Source organism: Sus scrofa, chromosome 11 (genome assembly GCF_054392235.1).
Source record: "Sus scrofa isolate SSC_HxYL_T2T_F1_AM1 chromosome 11, Sscrofa_HxYL_maternal_Yorkshire_Landrace_v2.0, whole genome shotgun sequence".
Taxonomy (NCBI): Eukaryota; Metazoa; Chordata; class Mammalia; order Artiodactyla; family Suidae; genus Sus; species Sus scrofa.
The window spans coordinates 45,719,962-45,742,422 of NC_139393.1; the positions used below are offsets into that span (position 1 = coordinate 45,719,962).

The 22,461-nt window shown below is 34.5% G+C and overlaps 1 protein-coding gene and 1 long non-coding RNA gene across 5 annotated transcripts in view; one reads left to right on the forward strand and one right to left on the reverse strand.

Annotated features, from left to right (window-relative positions):
* PCDH9 (protocadherin 9) overlaps positions 1–22,461 on the reverse strand; it is a 941,384-nt gene that overhangs the window by 178,081 nt on the left and 740,842 nt on the right. The gene's annotated exons all lie outside the window — the stretch shown is intronic.
* On the forward strand, positions 1,658–21,829 carry LOC102163487 (uncharacterized). Its single transcript, XR_014819608.1, has 3 exons — positions 1,658–1,744; positions 3,781–4,070; positions 19,116–21,829. It is a non-coding gene; the product is annotated as an uncharacterized LOC102163487 (long non-coding RNA).

The window sequence follows — 22,461 nt, forward strand, 5'->3', positions numbered from 1 at the left end:
CTCAGTCAAATAAAGTTGGCACTGGCAATGTGTGTGGCCACACAAAGCTTATAATGAAGCAGTGGATTCTTAGCTAGTAGGACAATTTCAGAAGTGCTCTAGAAAGCCTATACATATCATTAACTTCATTTAAAAAATTCTGTGGAAATGTTAATGGTATGTGTATACATACAAATTTTTCATAAAAATAGTGTATTTAACAATTTAATTTGTCTGTTACATATTTTTAAAAGGAACCTAAACATATGAACATATTTTAAACAGTAATGTGTCAATTTAACACATTTGCAAAAAAAGGTTGGACAATTTTTCTCCTGTCTTGCCGGGATGTGGTGCCAGAAATTTCCTTTGTGAATCAATTTGTCCTTTGAATGCTTAGAGAATAATTTTAGGCTCTAAATACATGAACTAAGTAAGTGATCACCATCACTTATAAACTAAAATATACAAAGATGCATTTGTGAAATACAAAAATTCCTCAAAACATTGTCTAATTCTGTCATACTTAGTTTTATATTTTCTAGAAAAGAACAGTTTCCATTTATACAGGAAAGCTTATTTTATACAGTTATTAAAAATACATGTGTTCTCACTAAATTTCCTCCTTATGGGTGTTTTCTTTTTTCTAGAGCTTGTGCCTATAAATTCAAAACAGGAGTTCCCATTGTGGCTCAGCAGTAATGAATCTGACTAGTATCCATGAGGATGTGGGTTTGAACCGTGGCCTCATTCAGTAGGTTAAGGATCTGGCATTGCCATGAGCTGTGGTACAGGTCATAGACATGGCTTGGATCCCATGTTGCTGTGGTGTGATGTAGGCTGGCAGCTGCAGCTCTGATTCAATCCCTGGCCTGGGAACCTCCATATGCCGAAGGTGCGGCCCTAAAAAGCAAAAAAGTAAAAAGAATAAAAAAAATAAAAATGGAAATCTTTAAATTCAATACAGCTGGCATATTTATGTGATCAATGCCATGCTTTTCCATCATTCACTAAACTTCCTCTGTCAGTATCCATACCATAAACTACTTAAGAATAGACAGATGGATGATGGATAGATAGATAGATAGATAGTTAAAAGGTTTGTTGTGTGAATAATCAAAAATATTCTATCTCTGAAAAATGAATTACCATTTCAAATCTATGTCAAGGAGGGTTTTACTGAATAAATTAAAGGAACATACCTGAAAAAGTCTCCCTTATTTTCTACTACCAGCTCCAATTTTTTTCCTCTCTTGAGTCAAACTGGCAGGCCAACTAGATGCAATGAGTACTAAAACTCTATGGGAGAACTTGACAGGCAACCCTTAGGATCAGGGGATTCCTTGGTGGGCACCAGAAAGCATCTCATCTTGGGAAAACCTGGCTAGCAGAAATCTGTGTGGCAGAAAGTTTGCCCTTAGAGCTGCATTCTCAAATGGCCAAGGCATGTGAAGTAGAACTACAGCATCCAACAGATTTCATGGCTGAGAACTCACATTTGTTACACAACCACCGAGAATGCTTTATACTCAACCAAACTGCTGACATAAAGGAACTCCAACAACAGCTTCTAAGCTAGAAGAAGCCAACAATGAGTAACAAAAATCAAGCTAATGTAAGATCTAGAGGGTGATCAGTCCAAAGAAACACAAACAGATCCAGGGAGCTAGAATTTCTCAGTGGGGGAGAGATCTGATGGAGATTCAAGTACAATACCAAGGAGAGCTCTGCCGTGAACAAACCTGATTTCCAAATTAACAACTGGGTAAGTTAACTGATAAAGGGATGGTCATTGGTGAGGACTAAATGAGTACCCTAGAAAATCAAAAGCAAGAAATTTAATAAATCATGGATAAAATTTATTTTATGAGGTGATAAATCATAAGGAAATGATAAGAGGCTTTAAAGAGTAATTGTATATACAAACATAAAAACCTAGAACTTTATATGGGAAAAATAAATGCCCAAGAATAGCCAAGAATGGAATTGCTTTAACAAGTATCATAAAATTCTATAGGCTAATTGTAATAAAATTCATATTGTATTGGCAGAAGAATAATTTACAGAAAGAAAATAGAGCATATAAACATACACATACATATATATGAGAATTTACATATTCGTGAGAATTTAATGCATGATATTGGTGATAGTTCAATTCTGTGTGAGAAGGATAAACTACTGAATAAAACTTGCTGTCATAAAAAGCACTGGTAATCCATTTTGAGGAAGATAAAATTGAATTCCTATATTACATTCCATAAAAATGTAATTCAGATAAACACTTAAATAAAGCAAAACACTTTAAAAACTATTTAATTGGTTATTTAATTAGTTTCTACAGGTGGCTGAGGCAGAATATATAAAATATATAATACTGGAGTTCCCATCGTGGCTCAGTGGAAATGAATCTAATATCCATGAGTTCGATCCCTGACCTTGCTCAGTAGGTTAAGGATCCAGGCGTTGCTATAGTTGTGGTGTAGGCCAGCAGCTACTGCTCCAATTAGACCCCTAGCCTGGGAATCTCCATATGCAGCGGGTGCAGCTCTAAAAAGACAGTTTATATATAAAACAAAACAGTTGCATTTTAGTCCCATTGTAAATTTTTTTGTGCTATTTTTTTAGTGGTTTTATAATTTTGGTAACATATAAAGTTTTTATTTTACAAAGTGATCATATAGGTAGACACTTTCCAGACTAAATTTAAATGGTCTTTGTTTTTTGCTCTTTTGAATTAGTTATGAGTCTTTCCTAATGGTGACATAATTACCATTATATACATTAATGTGTGAGTACACCGAAAAATATTTGAATATGTTTGATCCCAAATGAGTTCATCCCAGACTGGAAATTTTGCCCCTTGTTCTCACTCCAGGATTCCCTCTGAATAATTTTTCTGAATATATAATTAGATATGCACTGTCATATTTATCTACTCCACTGCAAATCCCTTGAGGAAAATTCCATCTTTGCATGCCCAGGGCGTAGTGTAATTTTGTTGATCTCACTGAAAACACAGGTAGAAATAAAATTAGGGAAGGATCCTCACCAAATACACAATAACATTCTTACTGGCTTAAAATATAACCAGTTTCTGTTATGATCAGAACTCAGAGAAAAAAAATTTCAGTCTTTATTATTCTCAAACAGGAAAACTATTTCAATTACAGAACTCTCACCAACTGAGTAAGCCAGTTATTTCCTGATTCCTGTCTGAACATAAAAACTCAAGCACTGGGTGGAAATATTTCTAAATCTTGTTTCCTTTTTCCTGGCTTCTTAAGGAGATTATGTGGAATATAATGGTTGACCCAAAATCATCATTAGGGATAGAAATGCATGTCTTGTTCAAGGACGCAATGCAACACAGCCACACCTGTGCCTTTATTTGGTGCTCCTCTCAGTGTATCTACCTTTAGCTAAGCATTTCTCCTCCTAATTTGCATCTTAATCATCTGTGGACTTTAAACTGGGTAAGTAAGCTGTCAAGAATATGAGAGGATCTTTTTTGGTTATACTATGACATTTAGCAGAGGTTTTTTGTTTGTTTAGTTTTTTTTTTTTTTTTTTTTTAAGTCTATTACATCTATGTCTGTGGTTTGTTTTTGTTTTAGGGGTTATTTTTTGGTCTGCTTGTTATGTTAAACTGGTTCTAATGCATGACATGATGGCCCAACAGTATTTCAAGTGAGAGAGTTTTAAACTGTGTAGATTTATAAGTGCAACAGAAAAGAACAAATTTAACTCTATATTGTATTCCTTTAGCTCTAATCTCTGTGTTCTGTTGTCTTTGCTTAGTCATGCTGGCTCTGCACCTTTGTAAGAGAATGCTGTCTATATCCTGCAGTATTAATGAAAATCCATTCCCAAGGATCTGATTTTTAAAGGTATAATACTTTTCCATTAGTATAAACACAAAAAGTCGAAGAACGGAAAATAGCAATTGTTTTGTTGGAGGTTTATAGGAACACTGCGACTATACCTACCTGGACAGCTGCAAGAACATAGGATTCCTGCCCCAAGGGTCTGCAACAACCAGCCACACCTCCTCACCTTTTAGCATAAAAGAAGCCCAAATTCTAACCCAGGTAAGATGGTTCTTAGGGACATGGCCCACCACCTTCTCCATCTGCTGACTTGCCAAATAAAGTCATTATTCCTTTCCCCAAAAACTCATCTCTCAAGTTATATGCCTGTTGTGTGGTAAGCAGTACAAGCTTGGCTTCAAAACATAACTTGCTTAACTATTTCTTAATAAATAAATAAAACTCAGAAAAAAAATGTCGTAACATGAAACACCCTGAGCAAACCTAGAGCATCTATTTTCCCAATATCTGATCCAAATAAGCTTTCCTTCCAATAGATAAAAGTTAAATATGTATATAATTTATTTCTTTGGTCAGAATGTTCTGCGGCTTTTCTCTGCCCAGCATGCCTGTCCCTGCTTCAGGCTACCATGAAAAAAATCGCAGCTTGTCTGAAAGTAATCCTCCCTTTTCTTTTAGCTAATTAAGCCCTCAGTTTATAGAAATGAGATATTCTCTCACTTTGAGGTATTAGTTTTACAGATGTCTCAGCTTCTACTTTACATCTATTTTAAACTGAAACTAAACCTCCCTAACATTTAGTCATCCCTGACAAAATAGACAATTCCTTTACCATTTTGTTTCTTTGTTTAATGAATGCAGACTTGGATAGGACCCAGCTATATGATTTGTGTGATTAGTTTGTATTTCTTCTTTTAACACAATGGTTTGGACATAACATAATAGGGAAATTTAATGAGACACAGGGCTGTTATTGAAATTCTCAGGTAAATTTTCTTCCTCCAACTAAACAGTTTCTGACTAAAGAAATTGTGTGTGTGTGTGTGTGTGTGTGTGTGTGTGTGTGTGTGTGTGTGTATCTACTATGATCCAATAGAGAATACATTTCTTTTTTTTTGATCTAGTATCAAATAAGTTCGCCCAAATGTGCCATATTAGTATATAGTGACCTGTTGGTTTCCAAGTCTGTACCTGAAATTCTCATTAATTATTTCTTCTTTAGATGATACCCTTTCAAAATAATAAGATACCAAAAGGAATCTGATTTCTTCTTGAGGAATTACTGTTTAGAATTATTTATTCTAATGCATAGATATTTGACTACTTAACCCATATACTAGATCATATAAAAAATCCTTTTGTCACAATATGATTTTCTCAATTATTTTTTACATAATAGGTCTGTTGGCTTTATAATGGTATTCTTTTTCATAAGAAAATATAAAGTTTTACTACAGTAACTTTTTAGACAGCAGTTAGTTACTTACCAGCATCCCCCCACACTTTTCTATGCACAGATGTTCTAGTATCTATGCCTTCCCTTCAGAGCTCATGTGCTTTTTGTTGAGCTGATTTCACATCATTGGAGTGTACCCTGAAAGGTCCCTTCCTCTTTTCAACATACTTTGTATCAAAGTGATCGATACAGGTAACCCAGACCAAACACACACACTGTACTCTCTTAGCCACAAGCTGATTTCTCACATGGGTAAATATGACCCAAATTGGGCCTTGAAATGAGAGAAGATGCCCCTCAGAGCTTCTGAGAAAGAAGCTCCCACTCTTAAAAGAAACATCCATGAGAGAAACATAGTAGGAGAGATACTCTCTGTTCTCTATTGTGGTATCACTTTTTCATGGTATATATTATTAGCTTCCTTGATTTATAGTTATTTACTTTCATAGTTATTATAGTTATATACTTCCTTACAAGGCAGTAAGGTGCTTGAGTCTAGGGGCCTCATCTTAATTATCCCCATATCTCTATATCATCAAATTTTCTCCAATCGATAAAGTGAATATATTAAAGCTTCCTGAAGGTAGGGAGGTATCTTGTAGACCATTCTATCTTTGGCATTAAATAAGTTTACAATATATATTTGATTAAAACTAGGTTGAATAAATGAATGAGGAAAAGATGGGTAGATGTTTTGCAAATAGCATTAGAGGAAAACATGATGCCAGGTTAGGAACATTGCAAGCTGTCAGAAAAGATAGATGGCTTTGCTGGCCATGTTATAAATAACCACAAGGTGCCACTCAGAGCTTTAGAAGCCTCATCCTGCATGACAGTCATTGATCTGCTGCACAGCAAAGAAGCAACCTTTCATGACACCCCTTGAGAAGAAAAGGTTACATTTCACATTTAAGATTTCAGTAGTAAGGTCTTGATCAAATTAAATAAATTTCCCTGGCCAATACACAAAATACATACAAATGAATACAACAACTTAGAGACATTACTACAAAAAAAAAAAAGGGTTAGCAGGCAGGAGCTAAGTGTGATCCTGGAACTCAGTCCTGCTGAATATTTTATTAATGAAGTGACAATCCTGCCTCATTAAACATCCTGTAAGAGTGAATTCTCACTACCCATGGGATAACCCTAAACTGCAGTCTAGACTAGAATAGTACAGAAGAAATACATAAAGTAATAAATATGTCTCCTAAGTGATTATAAACTTATTAGAGCATATTCTAGAGATAAGCAAAATATTCAGAAGAAAATCACATGGAGGAATTCCTACATTTACATCTATTTTGGAGACGTGTAGTAAATCTCATATTTAGTATTGGGGGTTGAAGTTTGATTGCATTTTATATTACTCTGGTTAATTTACTCCTGTGGAGTTTAAGTACTGGCTATAAAGTCTTCATTTATGAAAAAAGTAACAAATATACCCCTAGCATCAAAGCTACTGTAGATTTTTCTCTTTGTTCACCTCCTAATGGCCCAATCATCTATTATGACAATGGTTGTATTAATAAGTTTAGTACCTATCTATAAATTATTTGACATACTTGTCCCAATAATAATAATCCAAATGACTTTATTTTTAAACAAGAAAAATTATCCACTTAGGTTTCATACTACCTTGGTAATTTAATTGATTCACATCAAAGGCATTTTAAAACCTTCAGTGTGAATGACTTAAAAAATGTAGCTTAATTCCAGATTTCTCAAAAGCAGATAACCTGACGCATAAGTATGTACAGTTACCAAGGAATTTCCATAAACAAGGAAAATGACATAACGTATATTTAATACACTGTTGTGTCATTAAAGCTGTGCACTCACTCATTAAATAGATTTTTATTAATTTCCTACTTTGGACTAGACACTCATGAAGGCAGTTTGAGAAACTGGCTGATTTATAAAAACAGCTCATTTTGTCATTACGTTGTCTTTTCATACATATTCGCATTATAGACCACATGATCAGTCTTAAAATTATTAATGATGATCTCAATGCTTAAAAGTTTTAATACTATTTTTCAATATGACAGGAAAATATTTGTGATTATATGTTGTGTTGCTAAGGAGTAATCATGACGATGATGACTGTGATCGCTCTGAATGTCATTTGTTAGGACCTAAGAGTTAAAAGTAATTGAATGCTAAGGAAAGACATGAGAGCAAATGAAAGGATATGGAATATAAACATTCTGTCCATAAGAATGCAGACATGAGGAATATTACTAGAAAATGAGTCTGGACAGCTAAAGAAAAAGGTCAACAAAGCCACTTATCCAGTGAATTTTCTATTCAGAGACTTGCTTTTAGAATGGCAGACCTTCAGAAAACAGTAAGCTCAGCTTTCAGGGTATGAAATTGTACTGATAATAATTGTCAAGATACTGAGACATTCCATCGCAGCATGAAATTTTAGGAAAAGATGATGCTGACTTGAACAACAATCAACCAAGCCTGACAAACAATGAAATGCAAATCTAGTGGAGGTTGTAAATAAACCATTAAATGATCAAAATAGCTGTCTCGAATTTGCCATGAATTTGAGGAGATAAATATATCCTGACTGTATTTAACATTTACCTAAGTAGATTAAACATGTGTGTGTCCTATCCTCCATCTATCTACCTGTCTCTCCTCTATTTATAGGTCTCTATATCACACCATCTTTCACTGACAACAACTGGACCAGAAAACAAAAACTCTGGGGTGAGCAGGCTTTAAGGTGTAAGCATTACACAATAATATTTAAAATTTTTTATAAAATAAAAAAATAAAAGCATAGAACCATATCCAGATTGTGGGAGGTTTCATAGAAAAACTGATTTGGTTTCTTCAACAAATTGCTTAATGGAAAAACAAATTAAAAATGGCTTGGGGTAATTGCTTTAGATTTAAGTAAGCTTATTATGCATAACAACCAAAGACAATGTATGAGTTTTTCTTAGTCTCTCATTAGAAAAAACCATTCTATAAATACTTTTCTTCAGACAATTGCGGACATTTCAATATGAAAGACAGTAAATAATTATTATTAATTTTATTAGGTGTGATAATGTCTCTGGGTTACATAAGCACATATTAACATTTGTAACTATGCACCTTGAAGTGTGTAAGATGAATTGACATGCTGTCTAGGATTTGCTTTCAAGTTCTTCAACAAAACAAAACAAGAAGGAAGGAAGGAAGGGAAGAAGGGTGGAAAAATATGGTAAGATTTCAATATTTTGTAATGATTAAACTTCATAGATAAGTAGATGGAGGTTCATTTTACAATTCTCTCTAGGCTTGCTGCTGACAATTTTCATAGTTAAAAAGGCAAAAAAAATATATTTTTTTTTTTGGTAAACTATAGGAGATTCTTGCATCTTCCCTGTCAGGATCAGATTTCTAATTCTTGTTTGGGCCCAGAAACCAGTATTTTAAAAACACTTAGGTATTTTAATGCAGATGGACAGCAGGTGACACTTTGAGAAACAGTAAAGAGAATTAGATTTGCTCTCTGGAATAAGTTATGTGAGATAAAGTGTTAAAAGCTGCTAAGTACTTCCAGTGATTCTTCTATTCAAAGGTGCCCCCTCTTGGCCAGGTGGGGATTGGGAAGAAGCCTTGCCTGGTCAATCAGGATGCAGGCCTTCCTTTTCAAGCATTAAGGTGATGCTTCTGATTTAACATAGCTCTGTGTAAAACAGTGGACATTCAATTAAGGCTTACTTGTTGAGCAAAATTCTGTGTTCTAGGTAATCAGTCTCAAACCTTCCTTCTTGGGCGTTCCTGTCGTGGTGCGGTGGTTAACGAATCCGACTAGGAACCATGAGGTTGCGGGTTCTATCCCTGGCCTTGCTCAGTGGGTAAAGGATCTGGCATTGCCGTGAGCTGTGGTGTGGGTTGCAGATGCGGCTCAAATCCCAAGCTGTTGTGGCTCTGGCATAGGCCAGTCCTACAGCTCCAATTAGACCCCTAGCCTGGGAACCTCCATATGCCACGTGAGTGGCCCTAGAAAAGGCAAGAAGACAAAAAAAAAAAAAAAAAGAAGAATAAAACCTTCCTTCTTAAAATCAAATATTGTGAAAAAAATAGAGAAGTTTAATTTAGCACTAGCTAGAGATCACAATGCTGCCCATTTGTCCTCCTCTATTGACTGCATTTCTACCTCTCAACCTCAAACTGCGTATGCCACTCAAAGTTCTGCCCTTCAGCAGTGGATCTCTGCAGGATCCACTAGACACTTATCTTTGCTAATAATTACAAGAACTGATCTGCAATCAGTCTGCAGGATTCAAATCCTGATCCTGCCAGTTATTTAGTGTTCTTGGCAAATCACTTTATGCATCCTCTCTGTGATTCAGTCTCCTCTTTTGTAAAATAAACAGAAGTAGTAATAATACTCACCTACACTGCTATGCTGAGCAGTTTGTATGCTTAAAGTGTTTAAGATTGTTCCTGACTCATAATAATACAAGTTTGCTATTTTATTATTATTCTACATGGTGTTAACACTCAACTACATCTCTCCAATACTGTCTTCTTTCATTCCTCTTGCCTTGGAGAAATGTTTACTTGGTTCACCCATGTTGATAAATCCATATTCAAAATAGCACTTTTCTTCTGCTACTCAAACTAGATCACATTTTTGAAAAATTAACATCTCCCCAGTAAACCCAATGAAGCCATTAACTCTTTGAACCCATTCTTAATCCTTGTCGATTATATGCAAACTATCTGTATGTCTTCTATATTGTTCATCATAGGTCATTTTAAATTTTCTATTCCCTAAATCCCCAAGAACATTTTCAACTAGATAGTAATTGTTCTAACATTTTATTCTTCCATTCTTTAATTTTTTCTTTACACCAGTACCTTCATTTCTCCCTCTCATTGCTGCTGCTAAGCCCCCAGCACAAACTATTACTTCAAATGTGGCATGCATTATAACTCTCTCTGTGCTATGAATTTGCATATTCATACAACCAATGTTCATTTAACCAATTTGTATGAGCATAGAATGAGTAAACATTCTCTATGTCAATTGTCCATTGTAAACATTTGTCCTGAGATGGCCTACACAGTTTTACACAAGTTGGTAATTTGGAACCAACATGTAACATAATGTTAATAATTTCTCAGTAAGGTACAATCACATATTGTACCAACAGTGAGCTACTTGTCCCTTATTTAACAGGGAACCTGGCCTCATATCACTATCAATCATGTTCTTAATAGTAAAATCAGTGGTAAGACCAAACATAAGACAAAAACTTTTCCTTTAAAAAAAAAAAAAATCTCAAAGCAGTGTGAGGTTATTTATCTATGATGCTCTTGTAATGCTCTTACATCCATTGCATTACTGGCTATGAGTAGTTGTCTGCTTTTACAAGGCTACATAATTCATATATTATCTTTGATTTTCCCCTTCCCGAAACCTGAAAACCACAAATCAGTCTTTCGTCCAACACGTTTATGTTGGCAAAGGATTTTTTAGTTTCTGCTTATTTTCCACAAATGTACTAGAAGCCTATCAAGAAATAAGTGATACTCATAAACTATCTCCATGGAATAAGTTATGCTTTGTTTTTCACTGTGTGTAATCTTACTGTACTTGATTTGATATATTTCACTTGAATTCATTTACCCCAAAATTCAATAGTCATATAAACCTGAATTTATATTCAAAAGTCAGCCATCTCTCCTTTTTCTTTTTTTCTTAAGCTGTCATGTTTTTTGCTGGGAAAGATTCTGGAGATCATGTTTCCAATGGGCACCTATTTAGAGCTAGACATTTGAGACCAAAAGGAGTTGAGACATTTTTCACATTACTAGGTAGTGGTAAGAGGAGTTGGTAATCCAGGTTTTGAAAGCAGGTGTTCCTTATATGGTACTAATTTGCTCCCCGTGAGAGACCAATTGTTAAGAAAGTATGCAGAGTGAAGAAAAACTGCTTTCGGCATTCCTACTATTTTTGACACTCTGCTTTCCCTAAGTAGCAACCTATTAACCTATTACTCCCAGGCTACCGTTATCTTTTTCAAGTTGTAAGAAGTCAGGCAAGACGGATTGGTTGGGAGAACTCTTCGCATTGGCCATGAACCTACTCACTTCCACAACATCCCTGTGGTCTGAAAAGGAACTGACAACTTCATGGAACATATCCCCTCTATATAACATGACAACATCATATCTCATTTCAAACTTTCAAGTAGAACACATCCGAATTTAATCAAAGAAATAACTCCACAATATTAAATAGATGTTCTAAAAATAAGGCCCTGGAACATAAAAAGAATGAATAAAATGAAATGCTATCTTAAGAGCTAAAAAGAAAAAAAAAATAGAGAAGTGGTTGTCATCTTGCCTTTGGATAAATTAGTTCTTATAATTGAGCTTTTAGTTTGGCTCTTAAGTTGGTTGGCAGCTACACTAAAAACTGCTTTCCTTCAATAGAATCAAAATGTAACTGGAACAATTTTTAGTTTTAAACATCAAAGATGTCATTCTCAAATGTCACATGGCAAGAGTTCACTTAAAGAACAACAAACAGAAGGAAGTGCGAAAGGAACATTTTACTTTTCATTGTTGTTTACTTATATTCTGATTGATATGTCAGACTGGAATGCCTGAAAGCAAATGTGCATGAGAAAGCCAAAACAAAAACTTATAGATTTGGGAACTAGAAAAAATCTTTATACTGTATGTGTTTTATCCTAGTATTGTATTATATGTTAACATAATACTACTATAACTTGAAAGGAAAATAAAGGCAATATTTGAGTGGGAAAAAAATAATGTTTAAATGATTTATTTCATTTATTCTTTCCTTCATAATAAGTTTCTGAAATTAATTTTTTTTTAGTTTCAAAAACGCCCATACAAGAGAAAATCATTTTCTATGTTGGCTATATTTGAATAATGATGAAATAACATAATATACATTAATTCATTTTTCAAAAAATGTATTCAAAATAGTATGTCAGGGTGTAAAGAACATGGTTGTTCCAATTAACTACCTGTGAAATCTGAACATACCTGTGACTCAGTGGATGGTGATGGAGGTGGTGGTGTTGGTGTGTATCAAATCTCAAAGGGTCCAGTACAAACTCAGAACCCTGTGAGGGTGAAGAGTGAGTCAAAACAGCTATCAGTCATTTCCTTTGAAACATATTGAGGGCAACAGCACAGACAGAAATATGCTAGCTATGTGGATACCATTGTGACACATAAAAGGTATGCAACCCTCTAAAATAATCTCCTCTTTTAATTTTATTGTGTGGGATTAACAAATTATTAAATAATGACATAAAAGAGTAACAATAATTATTATTCTGGTTTGAAATTCCTGTGTATAACTCAGAAGTTTCTTTTCTTTTTTTAAATATTTAAGACAGGAAAATTAAAATTTCCTAACAAAGTAACTTTTTAATGAAATAGTGGACATAAAACATTTAGGAGTAACTGATTGTTTGGAAGAGTTTAACAAATGCTTATTTTTATTTTTATGGGCACTTTCCATAACCTTAGATATCAAGATTTTTACATTATGAAAATTACAACTTTAACATATTTTGTTATTTACCAGTCCCCCCCAAAGGGTTAATTCACTTAAAAGAAAGACTATATTATACTCTTGGTATCTGAGTTTCCTATTTGTTTCCTACTTTTATTTCATATTTTACATCTATAGTCTATGTTTTATTAATGCCTAAATTAATATTCTAATATCACTATTTTCATTATGAATGAGATACACTCCTTGTATGACAGGGCAATTATTTGCTTTTTTTCCCATCTTCCACACAGCATTTTTTATTTGGTTGAGGATAGCAAAAAAAAAAAAAAAAAGAAATACTTGACAAAGCTAATACCTGAAATATAATAATTTATATTTCCAAGTTCTTTCTTAGGCTTAATTATACTTCTAACAGCTGAGTTAACTGATTAGTTATAATATCTCCATAGAAAATACTCATTTGAATTTAATGCAAAACATAAAAAAATCTCTTGTATACTGTTGGTGAAAATGTAAATTGGTGCAGGTACTATGAAAAACAGTATTAAGATTCCCCCAAAATTAAAAATAGAACTACTTCCAGGTATATAGCTGAAGGAAATGAAATCACTTTCCCAAAGAGATAGCTACACCTTTGTGTTCATTTCATCACTGCAGCATTATTTACCACAGCAAAGACATGGAAACAACCTAAGTATCTCCTGATGGATGAATGATACAGATAACATGGTATACATTATGTGTAATTAATGTCCATATGATGTGTAATGAATATCACTTAATGATAAAAAAGAAGGAAATCTTGTCAGTTGCATTAACATGGATGGACTTGGAGGGCATTATCATAAGTGAAATAAGTCACAGAAAGACAAATACTGTGTGATCTCACTTATATGTGGAATCTGAAAAAAACAGTCACAGAAACAGGGGACAGATTAGTGGCTTTCAAGGTGGGAGCTGGGGTGGGGGAAATGGGTGGAGGTAGTCAAAGGGTAAAAACTTCCACCTATAAGATGAATAAATTCTGGGGATGTGATATATAGTATGGTGACTGTAGGTAATAATACTGTATTGTACATTTGAAAGATGATTAGAGAGTAGATTTTTAGTGTTCTCACTGAAAAGAAAGTGTAACTATGAGGTGATAATATGTTAACTTATTGTAATCATTATGATTGAGATATATACACACACACACACAAAAATAAAATCACCACACTGCACACCTTAAACCTAGTGTTATATATCAATTATATCTCAATAAATCTGGGGAGAAAAAAGAAATCTCCAGGCAAGGGCCAAACTTGAGAACTGCTAAAAATAAATATTTTTAAATTTAAAATTAAAAATGCACATGCACATTCTTAAGAGTATTCTATGCTAAGACTTTTGAAATTAATACTTATGTTACTTGTCAAGTTGTGCTCAGCTTTCCTATGAAAGCAACATCTCCTTGACTGAGGGATTCAAGAATTTCAGTTTTTTACATACCATTTTTCTGTCAAAGATAAAATAGTCTTAGAATAAAGTATTCCATTATATGGTGAATCATCGTTAAATAGTTTGCTGACTCTAAAATGTCATCTACATTCTCTTGTGTCATAAAGAATTTCAATAACCAGCACAGGACTAAATAACAGAGTGATTTTAGGAAATTTTCCTCTCCATTCATTATGAGCTTTACTATTTCTCTCCCATCCCATTTTCTCCCAGCAACTATGAATGAATTCTTACTTATCCAAATGCTTCTATCTCAATTGAAGGCTTACATATATTTATGGTAAATTTACCTAAAATGAAAAATTTACTTTTTCAATAGTCAGCAGTAATAATTGATTATCCCAGTGAATTCTAAAGTTTCAAATATGCAGGCATATTAAACAATTAAGATAAATGAGGATCCTAAGAAATATTCATCACTATGGTAATACATATCCAAAGAACTAAAAAACCCCAACACCCCAAAACTCTTTCCCCCATAAATTAAGAGCACACTCACTTTTGAGGACCTTTCATTGAGGTCTGTGCATTAAGCTCTTCATAAAGTATAAAGTAGAGTATACATGGACTTCTGACAAAGCACTGTGTTATCTCACAGAAAAGAAGCCAGAGGAACAAAAGCATTCATAGTCTGATAACCTCACAGTGATTTCTGATCTGGAGTTGTGTTAGGCATCCAGAAGGTGATGCAAAGGCTTAATTAATATATAGGTGAGAAACAGCAGCTGTTTTGCAAATTTGCCTATGGCCAGCTTTGATATTCTCTGTTCTATGCTTTCAATACGCCAGCTACTGCTCACATGTAGCTACTGAACATTGGAAATATGCCTAGGGGCTAAACTTAACTAATTAAAATTAAAATTTAAAAACTGAAGCAGAGTAAACTATTTTTCTGTTAAACAGACTATTGTTTCAGTAAAACTTCATTTCATGTTAATCTTCACATTGCATAAAGTACCATTGGTATGTATGTCCTTTTGACCTTTTTATAAAAACCTAACTATTAGAAAATTTAGAATTTTGTATTGGGCTTGCATACCTCTATTAGACAGGAATGCTTTATTAGCAGGCCACTTATAAAAAGTATGATCTACTTTTTATGGTCAAAATATTTTTTGTTAAAGTTTATTTTATAGGATTTTTAAAAACACAAGTGATTTATTGCTTATAAAAAGTGAAACTATATAAAAACACACTAAGAAAAAAATGATGATCTCCTGAAGTTAGCTATCAATTTTATCTGTCAAACCTTTTAAACAATTTTCCCCCTATATTGTAAAAGGATTTGAAGGATATGGAAGTACATGCTTATGAGGAATGTTTAGTTATCTAAATTGGAGTTAAATTAATGAAGAATAAAACTTGTAGTAAAATAGATGTAAACCCTTAAGACAATTTGTTGAAATACTGGTAAGGTAAAAATCCCATTGTAAAATGTTCCCTTAAAAGTCAGTCAGTATCTTCTACAAAAATGCTTATTATCAGTTGCATCATTTAAAACTATTTTCTCCCATTCTCTAAGTTGTCTTTTTGTTTTCTTTTTGGTTTCCTTTGCTGTGCAAAAGCTTGTCTGTTTGATTAGGTCCCATTGGTTTGTATTTGCTTTTATTTCTGTTGCTTTGGGAGACTACCTGAGAAAATAGTCACAAGGTTGATGTCAGAGAATGTTTTGCCTATCTTCTCTTCCAGGAGTTTGATGGTGGTGTCTTATCTTATATTTAAGTCTTTAAGGCACTTTGAGTTTATTTTCATGCATGGTGTGAGGGTGTGTTCTAGTTTCATTGATTTGCAAGTAGCTGTCAAGGTTTCCCAGCAATTCTTGCTGAAAAGACTGTCTTTTTCCCATTTTATATTCTTGCCAACTTTGTCAAAGATTATTTGACCGTGGGTGTCTGGGTTTATTTCTGGGTTCTGTCTTCTGTTCCATTGGACTGTATGTCTGTTTTGGTACCAGTACCACACTGTCTTAATGACTGTGGCTTTGTAATAGTGCCTGAAGTCTGGGAGAGTGATGCCTCCTGATTGGTTTTTGTACCTCTGGGTTTTTTGTGGTTCCATATAAATTTTTGGATTGTTTGTTCTAATTCTGTGAAAAATGTCATTTGATAGGGATTGCATTGAATCTGCAGATTGTTTTGGGTGATATGACCATTTTTATATTAATTTTTCCAATCCAGGAGTATGGAATATCTTTCCATTTCTTTGCATCTTATTTAATTTCCTTGATTAATGTTTTGTACTTCTCGGCATATAAGTCCTTTACGTCCTTGGTCAGGTGTACTCCCAGGTATTTCATTTTTTGGAGTGCAACTTTAAAAGGTATTGTATTTTTTGTATTCCTTTTCTGCATACAGTTGACAGTTTTACCTCTTCTCTTCCTATTTGGATGCCTTTATTTCTTTTGTTTGTCTGATTGCTGTGGCTAGGATTTCCAGTACTATGTTGAATAACAGTGGTGAGAGTGGGCACCCTTGTCTTGTTCCAGATTTTAGTGGAAAGGCTTTAGCTTTTCCCCATTGAGTATTATATTTGCTGTGGGTTTGTCATAAATGGCTTTTCTTATGTTAAGGTACGTTCCCTCTCTACCCACTTTGGTAAGAGTTTTGATCATGAATGGATGTTGGCTTAATCGCTAGAATGTGTAAACAACTTATACAACTCAACAGTAAAAAAAGCCAACAACCCAATTGAAAAATGGGCAAATGACCTGAATAGACATTTTCCTAAGGAAGATGTACAGATGGCCAACAGGCACATGGAAAAATGCTCAACATCACTGATTATTAGAGAAATGCAAATCAAAACTACCATGAGATACCACCTCACAGCAGTTAGAATAGCCATTATTAATAAGTCCACAAATAACAAATGTAGGAAGGGGCATGGAGAAAGGGAAACCCTCCTGCACTGTTGGTGGGAATGTAAGCTGGTACAACCACTATGGAGAATAATATGGAGCTACCTTAGAAATCTATACATGGAACTACCATACGACCCAGAAATCCCACTCTTGGGCATATATCTGGACAAAACTTTCCTTAAAAAAGACACATGCATCCTCATGTTCATTGAGGTGCTATTCACAATAGCCAAGACATCGAAACAAATGTTTCCCTCTTTGGGAAACAAACCCAAATGTCCATTGACAGATGATTGGATTAGGCAGAAGTGGTATATATACACAATGGAATACTACTCAGCTGTAAAAAAAGAACAAAATAATGCCATTTGCAGCAACATAGATGGAACTAGAGACTCATAATGAGTGAAGTAAGTCAGAAAGAGAAAGACAAATACCATTTGATATCACTTATATATGGAGTCTAATATAAGTCACAAATGAATGTTTCCACAGAAAAGAAAATCATGGACTTGGAGAATAGATTTGTGGTTGCATGGCGGGGGGAAGGGAGTGGGGTGGATTGGGAGCCTGGGGTTAATAGGTACAAACTACTGCCTTTGGAATGGATTAGCAATGAGATCCTGCTCTATAGCACTGGGAACTCTGTCTAGTCATTTATGATGGAGCATGATAATGTGTGAAAATAGAATGTGTACATGTATGTGTAACTGGGTTACCACACTGTACAGTAGAAAAAAAATGTATTGGGGAATAACAATTAAAAAAAGAAAGAAAAAAATGCTTATTATCGACAATTTGGAATTGCATTGAACCTTATTGTTAACTTATTTTCATAAATACATGCTTATTCTCCAATATTACATAGTTCTTAAACAATAGAATAACTCATTCGCCAGAAGTTCCAAGCATAAATGTTTTAACCCTGTGAATAAGCACTGAGACATTGTTTGTTTCAAAATATAATGTGTATGTATTAGTGTTTTGAGGTAGGAGGTTAAAAATACATATTTCCTGAGTCCCCATGGGAACTGTTTGATTTAGTAAGAATCACACTTTACCAAAACACACAAGAAGATTCTCTTCCACAGTAAATCTAATTGATGCTTTAGAAATATTATTTTAAGGAAACACTAGTGTGTAATTTTCTCTCTTCTACTGATATAGTCTCTCTTTTTTTATGAAAAAGAAAGCCAGAAAGGAGATATAGTGTGTTAGATAAGGATAATTAGATTCACTAATACTTTCTGGCTGAATTTGAGCAAGAAACTTGGTTCATTTGCACTTAATTTTCTTCATTTTTACAAAAATATAATCTTATCAATTTCATTTGAAAAGACCAAACAGCATAAAATGAAAGCCCTCTGTAAAGTGTTTACATCTTTCAGGGGTTGATTTAAATCTTAATATTTCCAATGTTTGTTATTATGTTTTCCTCTACCTCCTTCACTCAGATCACATTTACTGACCACCCTCTGTGCAAAAATTAGGTAGGACCTTGTAGTATGAAGGGATGAAAAACTGCAAATTCAACAGATGAGACAGATAATGGGGGAGAAGTGCAAGATTAGGAGATTAAAGCTTTTTACAATTATCCACAAAAACCTATAGTCAGAATGATTCCTAACTTCATATCCAACTTCATTTCAAGCCACTTTTTCCCTAACTCATTATTCCTCAAAGTAACCCTATCTTAGCTCCTCAAAAACTCTTTCCTGCCTCTCCAGGATGATCCATTATACTTACTGACTAATTTCGTCCTTCAGGTTGCAGGTAAATATGACCTACTTAGAAAAGACTTGGCTGATCCTGCTTTCTGAAAGGCCCTTTCTACTTGGCCTTCTTCTATCACATGACTAGGGCTATTTCCTTCAAAGCAAGTATCCATTATTAGATGCTCATAATTATCTTGTTTATTTGTTTGTTTAAACTTAACTCCACCTATGGTCAGATATCCATAATTCTTTTCAGCTTCTCCCTGTAAAGGATGGAATCTATTCTGTCTCTGGAATCTGGGCTGCCCCTGTGAGTGAGACCATCATAGACCACAGAGTCCAGCTGGCTTCCAATGAATGCAGCCCCAGGAGGAGCCCAGAGGAGACTAAAAGAATATTGCCCAGACAATGCGCAGAGTTGTGAAAAAGAAAATGATTATTGTCTTAAACATCTAAAGTCTGAGTAATGTGTAGGTAATTATCTCAAATAAATTAAATTTCTATGAGCAAAGAGACTGTCAATAGTGGTCATTCCTGTGTTGCCAGAGCCAAGAACTATACTGACATAATGGGTGCTCAGTGAGAACAGGTGAACAGAAGTGACTGGAAGAGAGTGATGGACAAACCTGGCCTGCTAGGAAAGGCATCAGGGACAATTCACATAGGACCTGAGACAGGGTAACTCATGTTTACAATGTGAAACATTCTCTGAGAAAACATCTGTTCCCATGCTATCTTCCCCTAAAGAGACTAAACAAATCGCCCTCCTCAATGACTGCTAATTACATCAAGAGAAATGCAAACTCCTTAGCAGAGCAAATAAGATCCTCTATACACTGGCACCTGTATTCTGTTCCAGGGTTCTCTTCAGAAATTCTACCACTACATTCTTTCTGTACCAGATTACACATCATTTCCAGACACACTGTGAGCTCTGAGGTTGATCCACCTTCCTCAACAATTTCATTTCTAGGATGTCCTTCCTACCTTTCTCAGCCTATGGTAACCCTACTCAGTATTCAGCTCCTACTTCTCATTTCATCTCTCATGAGATGCATTTTCTAAAGCAGGAGAGTAATCTGTACCCTCATATAGCTCTTGCACAGATGTGCTCTACTAACCATCTCTACTAACCATGGTCTTATTGTAAGATTTTAACACTTATTTTTCTATCTTTTGAGATTATGTGTTCCTTGAGGGTAGATTTCATGCCTCATTGGCTTCCCTATTTTTGGCAGATAGACATTCACTATAAACAGTTGTGAAGAAAGCAAGTAATGCCTAGTATTTGGCGGGAGAGACAGATCCAATAGTCACAGTGCCTTTGTGAACCTATAACTTTACACATGTTTTGTTTACAGACAGAGTATAATTACCTCTCCCCCAAAAGAACAAGCTTGGAAAATTTCTATGATCATATTTCCCTACCTCAAAATTTAAAAAGCTGTAAACTCCTGCTATTTCTCATTCTTTCCTCCCACCATGGAAGATGGGAAAAATAACAGTCTATTTTAAGGTTCCCTGCAAACAGAAAAAAACATGTCAGAAAAGAGGAAATGCTCATGGATCATAATAAGAAAGAAGATCAATTTATAAACATCATTCCTAGGAAAGATCAGACCATTATAACCGTATTCTTTAACTCAGTAAGTAAAGACATTGAGTGGGCTGCAGTCCATTCAGGGGTTACTGTACAGGTTATAGGCTTCTCAGTTGTAATGGCCAGAGACCATGTCTGTTTTAAATCCTGATTATGGCGCCACACAATGAGAAAGCTTAATAAATGCTTAATGATGATAAGATACTGTCTATTGCATCTGAAGCTATTTGAATTTAAAATAAAACTGCAAATTAGTTTCAGAAGCTAACTTTTAAAAGTGTTCCATAAAACCACCTTTGCTTTTGTAAATAATAGCCAAAAGGAAGAAATACATTTTCAATATCTTTAAATGTCTATGCCTGACTTTATAACACCAGATTAAATGCACAGAAAATTCTTTGTTGTGTAGGAAAACCTGGAAGGTTGTAACAAATGATGGACAAGTTCTCATTCTTAGGCATTGCCTATAGCTAGAGACTTGCATATTTTTATTGTTATGATGGTATTGATTGTTAAGTCAACAGAAAGCTATCACAAGGGATTGCAAATTTCTATACCGATACTCTGTTCTGTAACATTAAAATGTCATTACTGAATCACCAAGTTTTTTCCCTGCTGTAATATTATTCTCTGTTGATTGCTTGCCTGAGCTGAAATTTGAAACTGTCACCCTCAGACTTGCAAAAGTGATTCAACTTCACTTATAAGGAAAGTGAAATTAAATATTCATTCACGGGCTGCATTTCAAGTTCAAACTGTCTGAAGCTCCTTAAGGCAAAATGTATTTAAGTTGAAACACATTTTTTCTTCATTTTTATGAAGCAAAAATTCAAAATGGGTATCCTAGGTGGACAAATCACAAAATACTAATTTATTTTGAACTTTACATGAGGGAGGGCTGGGCTTTCTTTCTTTTGCACCTCCCGACTGTTGCTGGCCTATGCCATTTATCTCCTTTGTCAGGAAACCTGTATATATGTGTTGGTGGGTGTTGTTTATTGTTTGATTTTTTTGTATGTGTCATGTTCTAGCATTAATCAAGCTGTAAAGCATCCAAGTATTCAATGAAAGCATAGTTGTATCTACCTATGTCTGCCATGAAGACAAAGGATTATAGCAGTAAGTATGCAGACAAAATGGGTTCAAACCTGGCTGGACTTTGTGTTATCTAGATGGCTTCCCTTAAGCTGTTTAACCTCTATGCCTCAGTTTGTCTGTAAAGTTACTGTAAGGATTACATAAATTATGTGATAGGAAGCATTTAAAATAGTGCTTGGGACACAGTACCTTCTAAATGAACATTGCTCTAAATGAGTATTACATGTTATTTGGACCCTTTAATAATAATAAAAATTTGCATTTAAACAAAACCGACATGTTAGTTATTTTAAGAACTCCTCACACATTGTCTGATTTCATGATCAGAACAAGCTCATAATATAGTCACAAACAGTAAAATGGCATATGAATTTGTGGTAAAATTTGTACGTTGGTTGTTCAGCATCCATTCTGTCTCCTTATGTACTCAAGGAGTACATATTTTGTGGTAGATTCGGGACTAGAATCCTTATCTTTAGCTACCTAGTCAAATGCTCTTTCCATTCTACTAAACTGCTTTCCAAATTAGTAAATATCATACCTGCTATTTCTGCTCCCAGGGAGGAACATGATATTTGATCAGATAGTTTGCTTTTTACAATACCTGGAACATCTACAAAACTAAGAGTTTTCACATGAAAAGTACAAATATCTAGCTATGGCCTTATCTCTGCAACCAGATATGGATGGGTTCACATTTGGTTTATTCTTTTTATCATACACTATGTACATAGAGCAGTGGCTCTCAACATTGCCGAAATATCAGAATCTCCTGGGAAGAGTTCAAAGATTACTGAAGTCCAGTCTCCACCTGGCCCAACTGAATAAGAATTTCTACATAATTACATAAGTGGATTATTTTTAAAAGTTCCTTATGTAATTTAAAAACAGGGTCATCAATCTT